The sequence below is a fragment of the Tupaia chinensis genome, unplaced genomic scaffold, assembly GCF_000334495.1.
Source record: "Tupaia chinensis unplaced genomic scaffold, TupChi_1.0 Scaffold000382_1, whole genome shotgun sequence".
NCBI lineage: Eukaryota > Metazoa > Chordata > Mammalia > Scandentia > Tupaiidae > Tupaia > Tupaia belangeri.
In genome coordinates, this window is record NW_006159884.1 from 553,807 (window position 1) to 572,155 (window position 18,349).

General features: G+C 34.8%; 1 pseudogene; it reads right to left on the reverse strand.

Moving 5' to 3' along the window:
• Positions 1–223: 223 nt before the first annotated feature.
• Positions 224–783, reverse strand: LOC102499906 (peptidyl-prolyl cis-trans isomerase-like 3 pseudogene; annotated as a pseudogene).
• Between the last annotated feature and the right edge of the window lie 17,566 nt (positions 784–18,349).

Sequence of the window (18,349 nt, forward strand, 5' to 3'; positions counted from 1 at the left end):
AAATTAAAGTTTTTATATTAAAATCAAAGAAATACATTGGATAATGGTTATATTAAACAATATGCTCTACACTGGGAATAAAAGCTATGGGCTCCCCTTAGTGCCACCATTGGTCATAAACAAGCAGAAGGATGATGCAATCTCTGTCACCATTGAAACTGGATAAACTACAACAGTCATTTGAGCAAATAGTTTGCCTAATATTCATCCAGGTCTATTATGGCTATTGAGCAAATGGGTTGGCATAGTTATATCCTTAATGTGTACATCGTATGTCTTCTCATTTACTGTAACTTCTCCAATTCATCTGGAGTCTCCAGACCATCTATTACCTTTCCAATACCGTGTATTTCATGTCCAAATGTGGTTGTTTGCCATAGGTGATGAAGAACTGAGAACCATTGGTGTTTGGACCATTATCAGCCCTATAGATACAATACCTCTAACGTTATGCTTAAGATATTCACTGTATTCATCCTCAAACTTCTTGCCCCAAATACTGTTACCTCCTCTTCCAGTACCTGTTGGATCTCCTGTTTGAACCATGAAACCCTTAATATTCCTATGAAAAATAAAGCCATTGTAGTAATTGCTTGGACAAAGAGCCAAGAAATTCTCACATGTTTTGAGTGTCCTCTCACAGAAGACTTCTATTTAAATGTCACCTACATCAGTATGCAAGGTGACAGACATTTTTTTTTCTTGATGGTTTGAGGAAGTACTATGTAATTTCTCATAGTCTCACCAAAAGAAGCTCAAAAACAAGTTTCCACTTCAGTTAGAACTGCCCCTGTTGAAACCGAAAGATGCAATCTGTATATAATCTTTTTAATGTGCCATTGGATACAATTTGCTAGTATCTTACTAGACTTTTTGCATCTGTACTCATCAGGGATATTGATCATAGTTTTCTTTTTTTGTTATGTTCTTGGCTGTTTGGAGGATGAGAATGATGGAGGTTTCATAAAATGAATTTAAGAGTGTTCCTTACTTTTGGATCTTTGGAAATTATTTAAGTAGAATGGGGGTTAGCTCTTCTTTAAAAGTTTTGTAGAATTCAGAAGTAAAGTCACTGGGATCTGAGTTGTACTTTGCTGGAGGACTATTGCTGAGTCAATCTCCTTAATTGATTGGTCTAGTCAGATTTTCAAAATCTTCCTGATTCAATCTTGGGAGATTTTGTGTCCAGAAATTTGTCCATCACACCTATGTTTTCTTGTTTGCTGGTGTATAGTCACTTATAATATTCTCTCATATTCTTTTGTATTTCTGTTAAATGTGTTGTAATATTGCCTGTTTCATTGCTGATTTATCTGGTTCCTTTCTCTGTTCTTAATTATTCTAGCTAATGGTGTGTCAATTTTGTTTATGTTTTCAAAGAACCAGCTTTTGATTTCATTTATTTTCTGTACAGTTTGTTTATTCTGTATTTTACTTATTTCTGCTCTAATCTTTATTATTTCTTTTCTTTTCGTATTTTGTTGTTGTTGTTTGGGTTTTGTCAAATAGTTCAACATGTACTTTATTTCAATTTGCTTACAAAGGTTAAGTGCATCTTTTATTTATTTACTGAATTTGTAGGAATTTGGAAAAAAGTGAGAACTTTTATATTATCCAGTCTTATGCCATATACTTTAAAAAATATAGTTAAGGCACAGAAATATTATCTATGGCCTCTAGCTCGACTAGAAAAATGTTTTTATTCTCTAACATACCTAGAAACAACCATTGTCCAAAATACATCTCTTAAACTTTTTTTTTACATATTTATTACATAAAAAATGCTATCTTGGTTTCAAGAGAAATTGAATACTTTGAACAGATTATGCTTCTAATTTCAGCATTTCAACAATTATTCTATAAGTCTTTCTCTATCAAACATGACCTTCCCTAATTTTCCTTCAAAATCAGAACCTATAAAGGTAAGCTGCTTATTGTCTATCACAAAAATGTACATCCTGTTAGACTCTCTTTGACCCCCTCTGTTTCTTTCTATTGTCCTCTTTTTTTGTGTGTCCTTTTTTATTTCTTTACAATGAAGATAAAAATGCTACCTGGGATACTAATAGATATAGTAATTCTTTGTATAAATTATTTCCAAAATGACAGAGTTTTTAAATTATTATCATAATCTTGTAATCTATATTACATTGAATCACATATATCTTTACAATATATTACATTTCTTTTTCCAGGAGGAATATCTTTCATATCAGCCAAGACAAAGATATTACTACCCACATCATCATTATCAAATAGCTTTTCATCATTTTTTCCAGATTATTATTATTATTCTCATTATTTTTTAAATATTCAATCACTAAATATCATTTTGCTTATAAATAGAATTTACTCAACATGAACTACTTCTCAGATAGTCCAATTGAGAATACTGTGTATGCTATCAACAGGTAATAAGCCATGTCTGTGCCCCACTAATGTCATGCATCTCTATTTGTTTTCTTGCTATCCTTCTTTACACTCTTCCCTTCTCCTACCCCATCCCACACCAAAATGACAGGTATTTTTGAGTTCATCTAGTTTTTCTTAAAATTCATAACTTTATATCCACCCTTTATGCAATTTTGTTAATGAATTTGAAATAATCAATAATTATTTATTAAGCAAAATTGTAATCCTTTGCAATGAAAAGGACTGTATGATTAATTTATCTTCTTTCAATTTAAAAATTGTGCAATATCGTGAGTTCTCATAATTGTCTATCCTATAATTTCATGCAGCAGTCTGTACGTTTCATATATAAAGATTAAATTTGGGGAACCAGCAGTTAGCGTAATGGCTATGTCACGGGACTCCCATGTAGTCGACTGTGGTTCATGTCCCGGACCCAGTGGCTTAAAACTCACGCCAGGCGAGTGTGCATGCGTGCCCAAGATCCCTAGAGGAGAATGGAGGAGAAGGGATTGCGGTGTGACCATCCCCTCTGGGGGGTGATTTCTCGCTTTCTGTCTCTATGTCTCTGTCTGTCTGGTGAGCGCATGCGCCCTATAGTGAAAACCTCTCAAAAAAAAAAAAAAAAAGATTAAATTTGTCTTAGACCATTTCCATGGCCCAGTAGTTAAGGGAGCCAGATCCCACATGGCTGACTATGCTTTTCAAATCCTTCCTGAGAAATATGCAGTGCATGTGCTCAAAATCCAGATATGAGGTAGTCTTGAAGGTGAAGGGATTGCAATATGACCTTACCCCACTAGCGAGGTGTGCTTTCTCCCTCTCTCCCTGCTTCACTCTGGGTAGTATATGTGCCTTTTGGCTTATAATAAAAAAAAAATAAGTAAAGAAAGATTAGATTTGCCTCTATAAAACTTGAAAGTTTTTCCCTGTCTTCTACTCTATAAAACTTGAAAGGTTTTTCCCTGTCTATCCACTCCAAAGTTGAGATTCCATGCTCTTAAGTTTCCATCAGAAGTGTCATAGATCTTTTGACATCTTTTAGACTAGAGTTTCCTAATGGTTGTGCAGTTACAAGCTGATTGTGCTAGGTCTGACTATGAATGTGTTAAGATAACATCTTCTTGGAACTTGGGGTGGACAGTAGGGTCTTGAAGATCTTTTGTAGATGAAGAAGCTGAAATTCATTGAGTTTGTAAGGGTTTGCTTCAAAGTTCCTTAGTTTTAGTGCTAGATACAGAATTCAGATACTTCTAGCTTATGTTCTAATGCACTGTGACACTAACAGACTTCTTTCTTTCTTTCTTTCTTTGGAGTAAGACAGTAGACCATATTAGACCATATTAGCTGCTCTTTGTATTCTAATTGGAAGAAGTGATCAAATTAATTTATAATAACAGTTTGCTAATTTTTCCCCATAATTGGTAAATATATATTGACATAGTTTTATATAGAAAGATTTTAAGATAGATTCTGTTATCACCTCTTCGTAGAAGTAGAAATTGATATTTGGAAAAGTTAAGTGACTTATCAAAAAAGTCATGGTAAGTTGTTGAATTCATATGCTGGCCCGCCTGGCTCCAAAGCTTATTTTACTTTGTACAATCTCATGAAAACTATCTACTGGAATGAAAAGTAATTGTCATTGTAAAAGATACAGAAATTCTCCCTACAAAGAAAATAGATAGAAGATATTTAATTTTCATTATATGAGATGATTGCTAGAGGAGGCAATGGAATCTTTGTTGTGCCTGTCAGCATGTATGCCAATGGCTTTTGAGAAAAGAGTATCCTAATTTAAAACAAGTCAGAAAACTTTGTGAAAAAAAAAATGAGAAACAAACAAAACCTTTGGATATTTTATTACTTACATTGATTCTGTTGGAACTCAGGAAGTTTTCAAGTTTAGGAATAACTATAGAGAAATAACTTCCCACAAAGATTAAAAAGTTAGATATTACGGTAGTCTTTAGATTTTTTCACCAGCCATCTCCTTCCTTACAATAATAGTATTGACATAAAGACAGAATTATAAGGAATGATTTCTGTTACTAAAGTGACCATAGGTCTTGTCATATCCTCTGGTATTTTATATTCATTTTACCATCAATAGGTAGCTTGAAGAAATACATTTCCTAAAATATAAATGGTATGAATATGTGGGAAATAACTCATATTCTAAAAACAAGGAAACATGGATCATAGGGAAAATAAATAATAACAAAATGCCATATAGATTTGCCTTTTATAGAAACTCTGAAAATTGAACTTTCTTTGGATGGCTAACTGATTATAAATCTGAAAAAGAACACATACAGATTAAACCTGGGACATCCTGTTTTGCTAGAATTTAAGCAACTCAAAGATTCTAAAGAACATAGGGATACAATCACTGAAATTCTCTCAATAGCCAAAGACGGGACAAACCTGACGGTCATGAAAAGTATCAAAGTATTAATTGAAGTACATTGTACATATAAAAGCCTATATGCTTACAAAGTCATGAGAGAAGGAGATTAAGAAGGAAGAGAAGGAGGAGGAACAAGAAGAGAAGGAAGAGAAAGGGAAGGAAGAGGTGAAAGAGAAAATAATAATTCATTGGATGAAATTGAACAATAACTAGGGTACCAATTCCTTACTGTGGAATTGTCATGTGTCCTTCTTTTTCCCTCTGTGAACTCTATTTTCGATTAACCATGGCACTAACTGATAATAAAAACCTACTTTACAAAAGTGTAAAGCTAATTAGTGTCAGAAGGCTTATAAAATAGAACAATTATTTTGTAGCTCTTAATGAAATAATCTATCAAGAGTATTCAATAAATGAAACTATCCTATTATCAGTAAAGGTGGGACATTTCGAGTGCCTCCTGGTATGATGCAAAATACAACACCCAGCACCTATCAACTTAGAATCTAATCAACCTCCATTTGTAGAAATGAGCTAATTTTAATTTACAGGAGATATCTGTGATAGAACAAGTTAAATAATATACAGAGGAGCGAACCAAAAAAAAAAAAATTCAGAGTGTGCTGCATTTTACAGGACCTAGTCTTTGACAAGTTAATAATAAGGAAGGGGAAGAAGAGGGGAGAGAGAAAGAGGGAGAGAGAAATTCTAGATGACATGAGAGACATGATATCTAAATATCAAGTGAGGTGCTTGTTTGGATCTTGAGACACATGAAGAAAATTTCACCCTCTTGAAGAATACTTCCTCTTTTTAAAAGGTTCATGGAAGGATTTTAATTATAAACAGTGCTCTGTTTACTTCATCACATACCAAGCTACCTCAGTACTTGGTGATTTACAACAGCAGTCCTTTAATTTCTCACAATTTTCCAGTTTGGTCAGGCCCCGGGTATGGCCCTTTGCTACAGCTAGCTAAGGCGACTCATCTGGGCTTGAGGATTTACTTTCAAGCTTGCTTCACTCACAGGGCTCATGTGTTGGTGCTCATGGGGACCAGCTGAGACTCTCACTAGAGTCCTTAATTCTTCTTCATGTAGATCTCTTCGCACACTGGGATTCCTCACAATAAGACAGTTGGGTTCCAAGTAGGAGGAAATGAGCTGACAACCTTCTTAAAAGAAAGGCTTAACTGAAACTTTGTAGTAAGTTAAAAAATCTGTTGCATAGCATGGACTACAGTTAATAATTATTGTATACCACTTTTGAGTATGTGTGAAGTTAAATTAAAAATTGCCAAGAGATTAGATCTTAAACGCTCTTAACACAAAAATAGAGGTAAATATGTGAGGTGATGGATATCTTAATTAGCTTTATTATTTATTCGCAACATAAACATATATCAAAACATCACATTGTACACTGTAAATGCCTATAATTTTTATTCGTTAATTATACCTTATTAAAGCTGGGAAGGGCAATAAAAGAAATGCATAAGTAAAAGAAAGTTAGATTTAGAAGTAGTACTGTGATATTTCTATGACATTCCACTTATCTGTGTAGTCATATTCTCATCCAACTTGAAGAGACTGGAGAATATATCCCATCTTTCTGTGTGGAAGAGGACCCAGGAAGGTATTTGAAGTTATCAGGAAGTAATTTTTTGGTTTAGTAATGACACAACAATTATCGAAGAAATTTCACCTTGTGACCCCAAGTTACTTTTTTTCTGAACCTTAATCTCTTTATCCTTAAAACTGGAAAAATGTTTTTCAAGGTTTTTGTGAAGATGGAGTAAGACAATATACGGAGTGCTTGTCTTCCTCTGTTTTCTGCAGCTGTAACAGAATAGCAGACGAGGTCATTTATAAACAATAGAAGCATATTTGTCTGATGATCTGGGGGCTAGGGAGGCAAGAGCATGGAGGGGGCATCTGGCGAGGGTCTCTGATGCACCATCCCATGGTATAAGGCGAGAGGGCATGTGAGTGCACAAGACAGAAAACAAGGGGGCCAAACTTATTGTTTTCACTGGGATCCCACTCCCTCAATAGCTAACCCATGCCCCGAATAGTGGCATTCATTTATGAGAACAGAGCTCTCATGAACGAATTGCCTCTTAGAGGATCTACTTCTTGATATCACAATAGCAACAGCAATAAGTTTACAAAGGCACAGTTACATCGTAACAGTACTAAACTTTGTTAAAAAGTTTTAATCATCAAAATGGTGTAGTATTGGCATAAAAACAGACATAAGGCTATTATGATTTTAATGTGTCCCATAAAATTCATGTTAACATTTAATCTCTGTTTTGAGTATTAAAAGGATGGAAACTTAATCTGACTGCTGTAGCAGGACTGGGGCCTCTGGGAGGTAATTAGTACTAGATAAGGCCCTCAGAGTGGGGTCCCATGATTGAATGCAGGTGGCTTTATACAAGAGAAAGAGAGACAGGAGCTGGCGCATACACTTTGCCCTGTGCCACCTCAGCACTCTGCATAGTCCCCACTAGCAAGAAGACCTCACTAGATGTAGTGCCTTACCTAGAACCTCCAGCATGGTGAGCTGAATAAACCTTTACTCTTTATAGATTATACAGTCTCTGATATTCAGTTAAGCAACAGAAAATGAACTAGAACATAGACCAACAGAATAAAATTGAGAACCAAAAATAAACCACATATGTGTGGTCAAATGATTGTCAGCAAAGGCATCAAGACTTTTCAGTGAAGAAAGAACAGTCCTTTAAAAATGGATAACTCCCATACAAAACAATGAGGTTGGACCTTTACCCTATACCATATGTAAGAATTAATAGAAAATGGATAAAGACCTAAAATAAGAGCTGAAATTACTGCATAAAATTCTTAGAAGAAAGCAGAGGGACATCATTAAGATGTTGGATTTGGCATAATTTCTGGGATATGACACCAAAAAGCATCAAAAATATGCAACAGTAGATAAGTAAGACTAAATCAAAACGAAGAATTTCTGTACATCAAAGGACACTATTAGAATAAACAGGCAACTTTTTTTTGCAAATATTTGCAAAATTGTGTCTGACCAGAGATTAATATGATTAATACTGAATATATAGAGAATTCTTACAACTCAAAAATGAGAAAACCAAACAATCCAATTTTTAAAATGGTCAAATGGACCAGTTGGTGAATTCATGATTAGGTGGCTGGATCTCACATGACAGTACAATTCAAGTCCTGGACCATATAAGAATATGTCAGGGGCATGTATGTTCAGGCACAAAATACTGAGGGAGAATGGAGGAGACTGTATTGCAGAGTGAGCATCCCTCCTGGGAGGGGGCACTTTCTCACCTTTCTCCCTCTCTCTCTCTTTTCAGTGAGGACATGTGCCTTTTAGCAATTTTTTTTTTAAAGTAGGGGGTAAAAGACTTGAATTTATATTTCTCCAAAGAAGATATACAAATGACTACTAAAATACAAATGACCAAAACATACATGAAAAGATACTCAACATTACTAGTCACTGGCAAATGCACAACAAAGTCATGAGCTATACCGTTTCACACCCATCAGGATGGCTTTTATCAAGAAAACCAGAAAATGGGACCAGCAGCTAGTGTGATGGCTATGTCACTGGACTCCCATGTAGTCGACTGCGGTTCAAGTCCCAGACCCGGTGGCTTAAACTCACGCCGGGCGCATGTGCGTGCATGCCCAAGATGCTGAGAGGAGAATGGAGGAGAAGGGATTGCGGTGTGGCCATCACCCCTGGGGGATGATTTCTCACTTTCTGTCTCTCTGTCTCTCTCTGTCTTTCTGCAGAGCACAAGCACCCAACAGTAAAAACCTCTCCAAAAAAACAGAAAACCAGAAAATAAGTTTTGAAGAGTATATGGAGAAATTGGAAATTCTGTGCATTGCTAGTGGGAATGTCATTTTGTGCAGCTTCTATGGAAAACAGTATGTGGCTTCTCATTAACATATAATTACCAGATGATCCTCCAATTCTACTCTGAGGTATATTCCCCAAAGCACTGAAAGCAATTACCCAAACAGTTATTTGAATACCCATGTTCATAGCAGCATTATCTACTCATTCAACATGAATGGATAAATAAAATGTGTTATATATACATGAAAGGGAATATTATTCAGCCTTACAAAAAGAAAATAAATTTTAACACATGTTGGGACCAGCAATTGCCATAATCACTATGTCGCTGGACTCCCATGTAGTCGTCTGTGGTTTGAGTCCCAGACCCGGTGACTTAAACTCAGGCCAGACGCGTGTGTGTGCGTGCCCAAGATCTCAAGAGGATAATGGAGGAGAAGGGATTGATGCACAGCCATTCCCTTGGGGGATGATTTCTCCTTCTGTCTCTAGAGAGAGACATCTTTCTGTCAACTGCATGTGCCCTATAGCCAAAACCTCTCCAAAAAAAATTTTAAAAATGAACACATGCTAAACATGAGTTAAAGCACCTTGAAGACAGTGTGCTAAGTGAAATATGCCAGTAACAAATATTATGTGATTCCACTTATATGGATTATGTAGAGTAGTCATGTTTATAGAGACAGAATTTAGAGTCGTGGTATCCAGGGGCTGGGAGAGGGCAGACAGAGGAGCTACTGTTTAATGGGTAGAGGGTATCAGTTTAGAAGTTAAAATGGCTTGGGAGGTGGATGATAATGATGATGCAAAGCAATGTGAATATACTTAATGCCACAATGCTAAAAACTTCAAAATGGTTAAAGTGGCAAGTTTTATGTTGTGTGTTTGCCACCATAAAGATCCACTTATCTCTATATCTCATTAAGTAGAGATCAAAAATTTTATTAATTTATAGATGAGGAAAGAGGAATGGAACATAGGGAATGATATGGGATAGAACTTTTAAAGGGAAAGTATTGCATTACATTGTACACTGCAAAATGGCATTTTTCTCATGGTTTGCTTTTTATTTTCAATGTAATTAACAAGACCTTAGGTTGTTTTTGCTTCCTTTTTCTTCCTAATTTTAGGAATATCACTTCCACCTGTGAAACATATTTACTCAGATCATGGAAAGTCTCATTCTCTCATGTTATTTATGAGTTCTTTATTAATTTAGGAAACTGTTTGTTCAATAAAGGCCCATCTTATTTGATAATGGTCTCTGAATCCCCTGGATTATGGTAGGGATTTTACTTTCTAATAATCTCCCATGAGAACTGTCCAAACAGCTGTGAAGGCAAGAGGGAGAGAGAGCTACAAGGGGCAATCGTGTTTGTTGAAGCACAGCAACAAGGGACTGAAACTGACCAAAATGAATCTTTTCTGCTTTTCACTGGTAAGTTCCCTTATCTGCACTATCTGTACTCTCGTTTTTATCTTAATGTGCCAAAATAAGAGGAATGACATTAGGATATGTGCTAAACTTCCTTTGTGATGCTATTAATACATTTAGCATCTCATGACTAAGTTCACCTTGGAAAGAATGGAGAGGGGGTATGATTTCACTACAGTGCTTAAGCCAACTCTGTTTAGAAATAAGTAATTTAAAAAATACATGAATCTGCAACAACTTTAATTCTTTGACATGTTGCTCTTGAATTTCTACATACAATCTATGAACTGTATTTTCGAGGACGTAATTTCTTCTATTTGTTATAAGTATGAGAATAAATGTTGCAAAGCGTGCTGTATCTGGGTTACTTGCTTTCCTTTGTGACATCCCAGGAATCAAGATTTCTTCTTTATTGTTTGAGTAATGAATTCTGTTCACTGTTGGCTTGGTTAAACTTCCATGGAGGCAGTTTTCTGAGTTACACCGCACTGTAAATGCAAGGTACAATAGATTAATCCAGTCCTGGAGATGTGCTCACTCAAGGGTATAAGCACCTCTAAAATTCTTTCTTACATTATTCCTTTTTTTTTTTCTTTAGCCTGAAGTGGATCAGTGAAAGTTATCAGGTAGTCATAGATCTGGAAATACTTTATAACTCTAACCTGCAATTGTGACCATCTGCCAATGCTTAAAAATGGATTACAAAAATAATTTTATTCATTTCTGTCTGTGTTTACAGCAGGGCATCATGCCTATTCATTGGTTTTTCAAAATGTCGATGGGAGATCCCTCTCATTTGGGAAAATAAAATGGTCTACTTTTGATGTTTGTTTTCTTTCCAAATTGCAAATAAGATGAACATAAGCACTAGAGATGGTGCTGACATACGTTGTAATACCTAAACAGGAGGCATTTTAAGCCAAGATAAGGGATTTAATCTTAGAGCATCTTGAAAAATCAAATGCAATTGTGAGTTGTGGGAGGCTGAATCATCGACTTTGGATTGGCTATATAGTCCAATTTAGAAAATAACTGTCAGCTCTCAACTTTGCTTTGTGCCATATAAATCTGACTAGAGAAATTCCATTTCAGGTGATTTAAGTAGTATTGTATATTCTTTTCTAGTTGATCTAAAAGAGCTATATGTGGTTTATATGAATGTAACTTTCCACAGAAATAGGCAGTGTAGTGCCAAAGACGATCGCGTTGTGAAAGCATTTTGAATAGTAATATAATCAGTATGCTAATGTGCCTACAACATAGCATAGTTCAGCACAGTGTGGCATACGTTTGTAATCCTGCTGCCGAAGACATATAACCAGATAATGAGCACAACCGTCTCTCTCTCTCTGCAATATAGGGAAGGGAGCGTATACTCAAAAGGATAGTTTTAGTCCTAGCTCATGGACTCAGTTAGACTGTAACTGTTTTTTCTATCTTTTAAAACTGTCCTTAAGTCGTAATTTGCTCAAAAATGTATTTGATTAGACTGAACTATCATGAACACTGAACTATTTTGGTCAAACATTCCAAAGTCTATATATTATCAAAATTAAATGCTTTAGTAACAAAATATGCACAAGGTACGTGAATAATTTTAAACTATTTTAGGTGTTTTCAAATCCATCTTGTGGAGTAAATAAGTAAAATTATTTACTGTACAAGGCCTTAAGCAGGTCTTGTGAACCTTACAATGATGTTATGAGCTGTGAAAATGGGGTGGAGTTACAGCTTTTGCCAGAAATTTATACATAATCTAAAACACAGTTTGTCTATGCCCATAGGAATGTGTGCATATTAGACATTGCAGTTAATAAAAAAGAATGAAGGCAGACTTAGTAGGAAAAAGATAACAAAATTTAAAAAATAGGTGTGTGTAAATATATTGACCTTTAAATCACAAGGAAGCAGGTAACTTGAATATTTAATATCACATAAAATTAAAAAAAAAAAAGAGTGAAAGAGTTAAACATTCTTTCATTTAAGTGCAGGGGAAAATTGTAAATCTTTAAGTTAATGGGTTTTTTAAGAGAAATATAAAGCCAGCAACTTAATGAACTACCCATTCTGAACCAAGGATACTATAAATAATCCATTAAAGGTGATTGCTATTATTTTGGATCTATAAACTTGAAATGGGGTCTGTTTCGAAAGGGAGGCAGGAACACCCTTTTATATATGCCACTCTGACTGCACAATTTTTCTTAGACTTTTATGTTGTGATGAGGCTTTTAGAAAGCTTGCCTATTTGAAGCAAGGTGATTTCTTGTTGAGCTCATCATATAGTTATTGAGTTTAACATGGCTTTGTAACCCATGAGGTTACAAATCAATTATTCCTGCACCCTTTCTTCAGTGATTTGAAATGCTGTCCTTTGTTTAGACTCTACTCTATCCCTTTAGTTTATCTCTATAACTTTCCTTTTACTTGTTCTTTTAAATATCTATTAAGATACATATTTCTAATTCTAAGTAGATATCTTACTCAGAAAAAAAAAATGCTTCCTTGTCTTTCTTCAAAATTTTGGCTTCTAGTCTTTGCTTTTCTATGTAAACTTAGGGTAATATTGTCAAATATATGCAAACCTTACATGGAATTTTGATTAAAATAGATGTGAAATTTTATGGGAAATAACTTCATTATGGCATTACTTCTTCTGGTCACAAACTAGAAGCTCTTCATTCATTCAATTACTGCATGACCTTTAATAATATTTTATAATTTTCTTTGTAACATGCTTGTACAGTTTTTATTAAATTTATCACCAGGGGTTTAAGAATTTGGGTTGCTATTGTGAAATTGATTTCCTTGGTTGATTTACTGACTTACAGATACATTATTAATTCGTTGATATTGGTGTTGACAAACAATTTTGTTGAATTTTGAAAATTCTAATAGTCTGTCATTTTCTCAAATTTTCTATAAAAGTAAACTATAAATTCCCTGCTCTTTAGCAGTTATACTATTCTCAACTTCGCTCTTTTTTCTTTTTCTTTTTTTTTAACTTGTCTTTCTCATCTATAATATTGAGAAGTATGAATGCTACGATGGCAGGTATCCTACTCTTACTTCAAACATTCATGTAAAATTACTTCTGTGTCTTCCCAAGGTTTATGATAAATAATCCTAATCTCATGCGATATCTTGGCTTTTTCCATTCTGCTACAGTTTTGTTGTGGATAAATACTAACATTCTCACATGCCTTATTTATTGAGATAAAACTTATTTTGAATATTTTATTGTGTATTTGAATTTTGAAGTATTCTTATATGTTTATATTAAATATTGACTGGTCAAGCTGTACTTTTACATACACTATTAAATTTACTATTTAGGATTTTAAAACTATGTTTAAAAAGGTAAAATTGATCTGTTCTTTTCTTGTGTTGACTAAAAAAAGCCATTATTTTATTTTCTATAATTGACATCATTCTTATACCCTTTATGCATTTTTTAAAAGTTTACTCACTCAAACGGAAAGATAAGAAGGTGTAACAGCATGGAAAGCAACTGTGAATAGTAGAGACAGTTTGGGTGGAGGGTGGGAAATAGCGGTTGGGATGAGAGAGAGGAAATCAAGGGAAAAAAGAAGCAAAACATTTCACTGACACAAAAACGGAAAATGAGCTGTTGATAATACATGTGGCGGTAGCTCTGACTGGACAGTACAGTACATCCATGCTGGGAAAATTTGTTTTATGTGCTGTAAAGATGTACAGTGATTTAATGTAAAAAAAAAGAAAAAAAGGAAAGAAAGAAGAAAAGAAAAAGCTTTTTCATTCATTTATTTATTTTAGATTTTGGCCAGAGTGCTATGGAGAGTAACAGAGAGGGAAAGTGAAAAATCATTCCCCAGGGAGCGTGGCTACACGGCAGTCCCTTCTCCTCCATTCTTCTGTTGGGACTTTAAACATTCACACATACACGTGTCTGGTGTATTTTTCAGGCTGAGAGTCTGGCACTTAATTGTGGAGTGGGCTTTGTGGGATCCCCCACCTCCAACATGTGGCTCTAGCATCACACAATGGTGCCCCATTGTCCATGCCACTGAGACTGGGCATTTTCCCTGCATCTTTATGTATTTTCTATTTATTCTTCTGTGCTTCATTTTGGGCACACTCTTCTGCATTTTCTAATTCTCTCCTATGAGAGGCCTAGAGTTCATTCCAATTTTTGATTATTGAATATAAACTTCTGTGATTATATTATTCATTTTCAAGACCTTTTACTTGTTCACATTTTGCTCCTATTTAATGGTTTCTGTTTCATTTCCATTTTGGTTTTATCAAAAATAATTTTTAATTGGATCTTACTTTTTAATTTAGCTCTATCAAGATTGTAAATATTCCTTCTTAAATTATTTCTCCATCTGTTTTATGATTTTAATTTCATCTGGAATGAAATACTTTTATTTTCATATTGTCAATTCAGTTGGCTTTCTTTTTCTCAGGTTTGATTTCTTCATGTGCATTGGTTAATTTGGGATGACATGTCTTTTTCTCCTGTCTCTCTTTCCTTTTTCACCATTCTCCCTCTACTTGTGAACCATAAATTGGAAGTCTCACTGAGGCTCCAGTGTAGAACCAGGGCTTACATTGCTGGGCCTGGGATTTACTCCAAGTTGGTGTGTGGGATATAACTTATCCAGACATGGAACCACTGGCAGCAAGTTTCAGATCCCATTTTGCAGTTATGTGGTAGAATTTTGCTTTTCTGGCACACAGCCTGCTATAAAAAAGACCCCCAATAGCTACTGGTAGAAGCTCTTTTCAGCCTTCTTTTATAGCTGTGAATGCTCCTATAGTCCCTAGAGTTCAGCTCAGAGATTTGCCTTACTGGGTGGACATCTGTTGTATACAATGCCACAAGGTGTAAGATCTGGACAGTACTTCCTGTTTCTGGGTGAGGGCTTAATAGGTCCAAAGCTTTGGGTTTCTTTTCATATTTATGTATATTAGAGCACTCATGTATTGATAAAGTCTTTCTGATTTTCCTAGTCATTTTCATGTGCTTGACCTGGGGAGTACTTAAAATGGGAAACCACAAGGCCTATTGGCTGAAAGTTGTAAAGGTATACAGTGCACTCAGTTGCTTCTATGGTGATAAATTCATTTTAAAAGATAAGTTCATTTTTTTTTTTTTTTAGAGAGATTTTCACTATAGGGTGCGTGTGCTCGCCAGACAGACAGAGAGAGACATAGAGACAGAAAGCGAGAAATCACCCCCCAGGGGGGATGGTCATGCCACAATCCCTTCTCCTCCATTCTCCTCTCTGGATCTTGGGCACGCACGCACATGCGCCCGGCGTGAGTTTTAAGCCACTGGGTCTGGGATGCGAACCACAATCGACTACGTGGGAGTCCGGCCACATAGCCATTACGCTAACTGCTGGTTCCCAAGATAAGTGCATTTCTAATGCAATACTACATTTAAAAAGCATTTCAAGCAAGAAACCTTTCTTAAAATCCAATAGAACTTCATATTGATGACACCATTATCAGCATCATTAGTTACTATATCTAGAAATTTTCTAATACTAAGTGTAATTAGTATTAGACTAATACTAATTTGTATTTGGAGTTGTGCCCAATCTCTCTTCTCTACTGAAAAGCTCCCATTGCAGTGGATCCTAACTAAACTTATCATGATGTTCTAAAATAAAGATTTTCTTACCATGCTTTAAAAAAATAGAAATTTTTACTACACCTTGTATACATACTTCTCTTTTACGAATGCTTCCAGAAGAGGCCTGAAGTAGACCAATTCAGTTTTAAAAAGGAAAACAAAAAAAAAGGTCTATTTATTTATTAAATTTGCTTTAAAAATACAAAGGAGAATTATGATAGAGTTTATAAAGTTTTTAAATTCAAACTTAAATATTTAAAAATTCATGATTCCATAAAAGGATAAAAGCAAATAAATACTATTATTTATGAAGTGCTCTAAACATTAATATAAATACCTTAGCTGTACTTTGGAAATTCTTTTTCCTATTTCAAAGCATACATTGTATTTCTTTTATTCTTACACCTGCTTTATAGGGTGAATCAAACTGCAACTCTCCTTGCAGTGCAGAAAGCCAAAGGATGGCGGATTCTGTATCTTATCTAGGGATGTGGTACTAATTAGAGACATTCATGTGACTCAAACCTGGGACCAACACAGGGTTTCTGTGTGGCAAATAGGTCATTATTTAGTATTTTGAACTGAATGTCTTCGTCACACTTCATGAAGAACCGACTCATTTCACGCATGCCTCACCAACACTTAGAATTCTTGCTTGAATTGCTGGCTTATGCCTTTATCATCTTGTTCACTGTTAAAAATTAGTGTGGTCTTAATTCCTATGTCCAGGATAATTTAGATGGGTACTATATGAAGAGAGGAAAATTAGATATCTTTTTAAGAAAAATTATTTTACTATTTCTTGACTCATAAATCTCTGTATTGCAGGAGGGATCCATGGATAGCTTATATGAGCCAATCCCGGAACAAGCTAACCAAGAAGGGACCTCTGGAAGAAGTGGTTCTCCTATGTCACCCCTTGGAGACAGTGGTCAAGCACATGACAGTCTCTTTATGGTGAGAGAAGCCTTGAGTTGAGTGTATTTCTTTCCCATTATTTCTTTAGAAACACATGTTCAATGATACCACATATAGCAAAAACTCACTGTTCTAGGAAAGTTCATTTATGTTTGGGTTCTGATTTTCCCTTGTCTCTTTCATAATTGTGACTTATTAAGATGAACTACCATGTATTGAATGTGTACTAGGTGATTGCAGAAGTTAACTTAATCTTCAAAGCAACTTTAGGTCATAAATATAGTTATACCGTTTTCTAGATGAGGAAGTTGCAAGAGAGAAAGACAAGATAATTTGCTAAAGGCTATGTTAAAAGTTGGCATTTAAACAGAAGTCTACAATACAAGTTTCCAGTAGACAAGGTCAGGGTGACAGGGGTGGGGAGGAAGGTCTGAAATTGTAGCATTTCAGTTTCTATGGTTTAAATTTTTTAATTGCGATCAATTTTGAGCTACCAATAACTTGATTATAGTTTTGCGATATATTTAATTATTTAATATTTAAGTATTAACGATCTCAGTGCTGACTCTAGCTCACTACTGGCTGCTCTCAGATCCCATGCTCTAACTACTTTACCAAACTCTCTTGATGTATGGACAGACACCATCAGTGTATGAAATAATGGAAGTGTTACCACAATATAAATGCAAGTCATTTTTGTGAACTAATTTTAAAATGACTAGAGATACAGAGTTCTCTGTAGTTTGCAAAATTGTCTCTAACTCTATTTAACACTGGCCCTTCTCTTAGTCAACTGTGCTATTTTAAAAATAATTCCATACTAATAAACCTACTTTGCTGTGGTTTAGGACATACAAAACAGGGACTATGTGTACTGCAAATAAAGAACTTCCCTATATACAGATTTAGATGTCACTTCCTGCCCTTATAATTATACCTCTTCTCAATATCAGTATAAAAAGATATTAACTATCATTTATTTAACATCTTTTTTGAAAAAAAAAAAGATCAGATAATTTGATATATGCACATGGCTCATCAGAGTAACTGTAGAGATGTTAGGGGATGTTGAATAAAGTTGATGTTGAATAACTCACCCAATTATAAAAAGGGTGAGCCAGGATTAAAACCCAGATATTTTTTGCCTTAGGTAATGGGTTAGAACAAAACATGAGTTTTGTCCCTACCTTCACACATACCTATTTTGTTTTGGGGAACACTGAAACCTGCTCATTTTTAGAAATTACAGGAAGTTTTTGTTTTGCAGAAGCTTAGACAACTAGAAGTCAATGTTAGTGAACAAATTTATTAATAAGTTTTGGTAATGTAAAAATAACAAAAAATGCAGTGGAAACTCTTTCCTCAACTCTACATTCTTTTCAATATCTGTAAGATGTTAATGTAGATAGATATGAATAAAAGGAGGTAATAAGATATTTTACATCTTAATATGAGATAGGTCATTTACATAGAGGCTTCAAATTTATATTGCAAAATGTTCATAAGTAGTTTTTCTCTATAATTAAAAAGAAAATTTGAATAGGCTGAATGCCTGAAGTTGTTTCCTTAAATATTTGAGATTAATAAGTATGCATGAAAATAAACAAGTTCATGGTCAACTAGTCTACTAGAATTTTTTCAAAGATCACTTCTGTTGCAAAAGTAGGTGA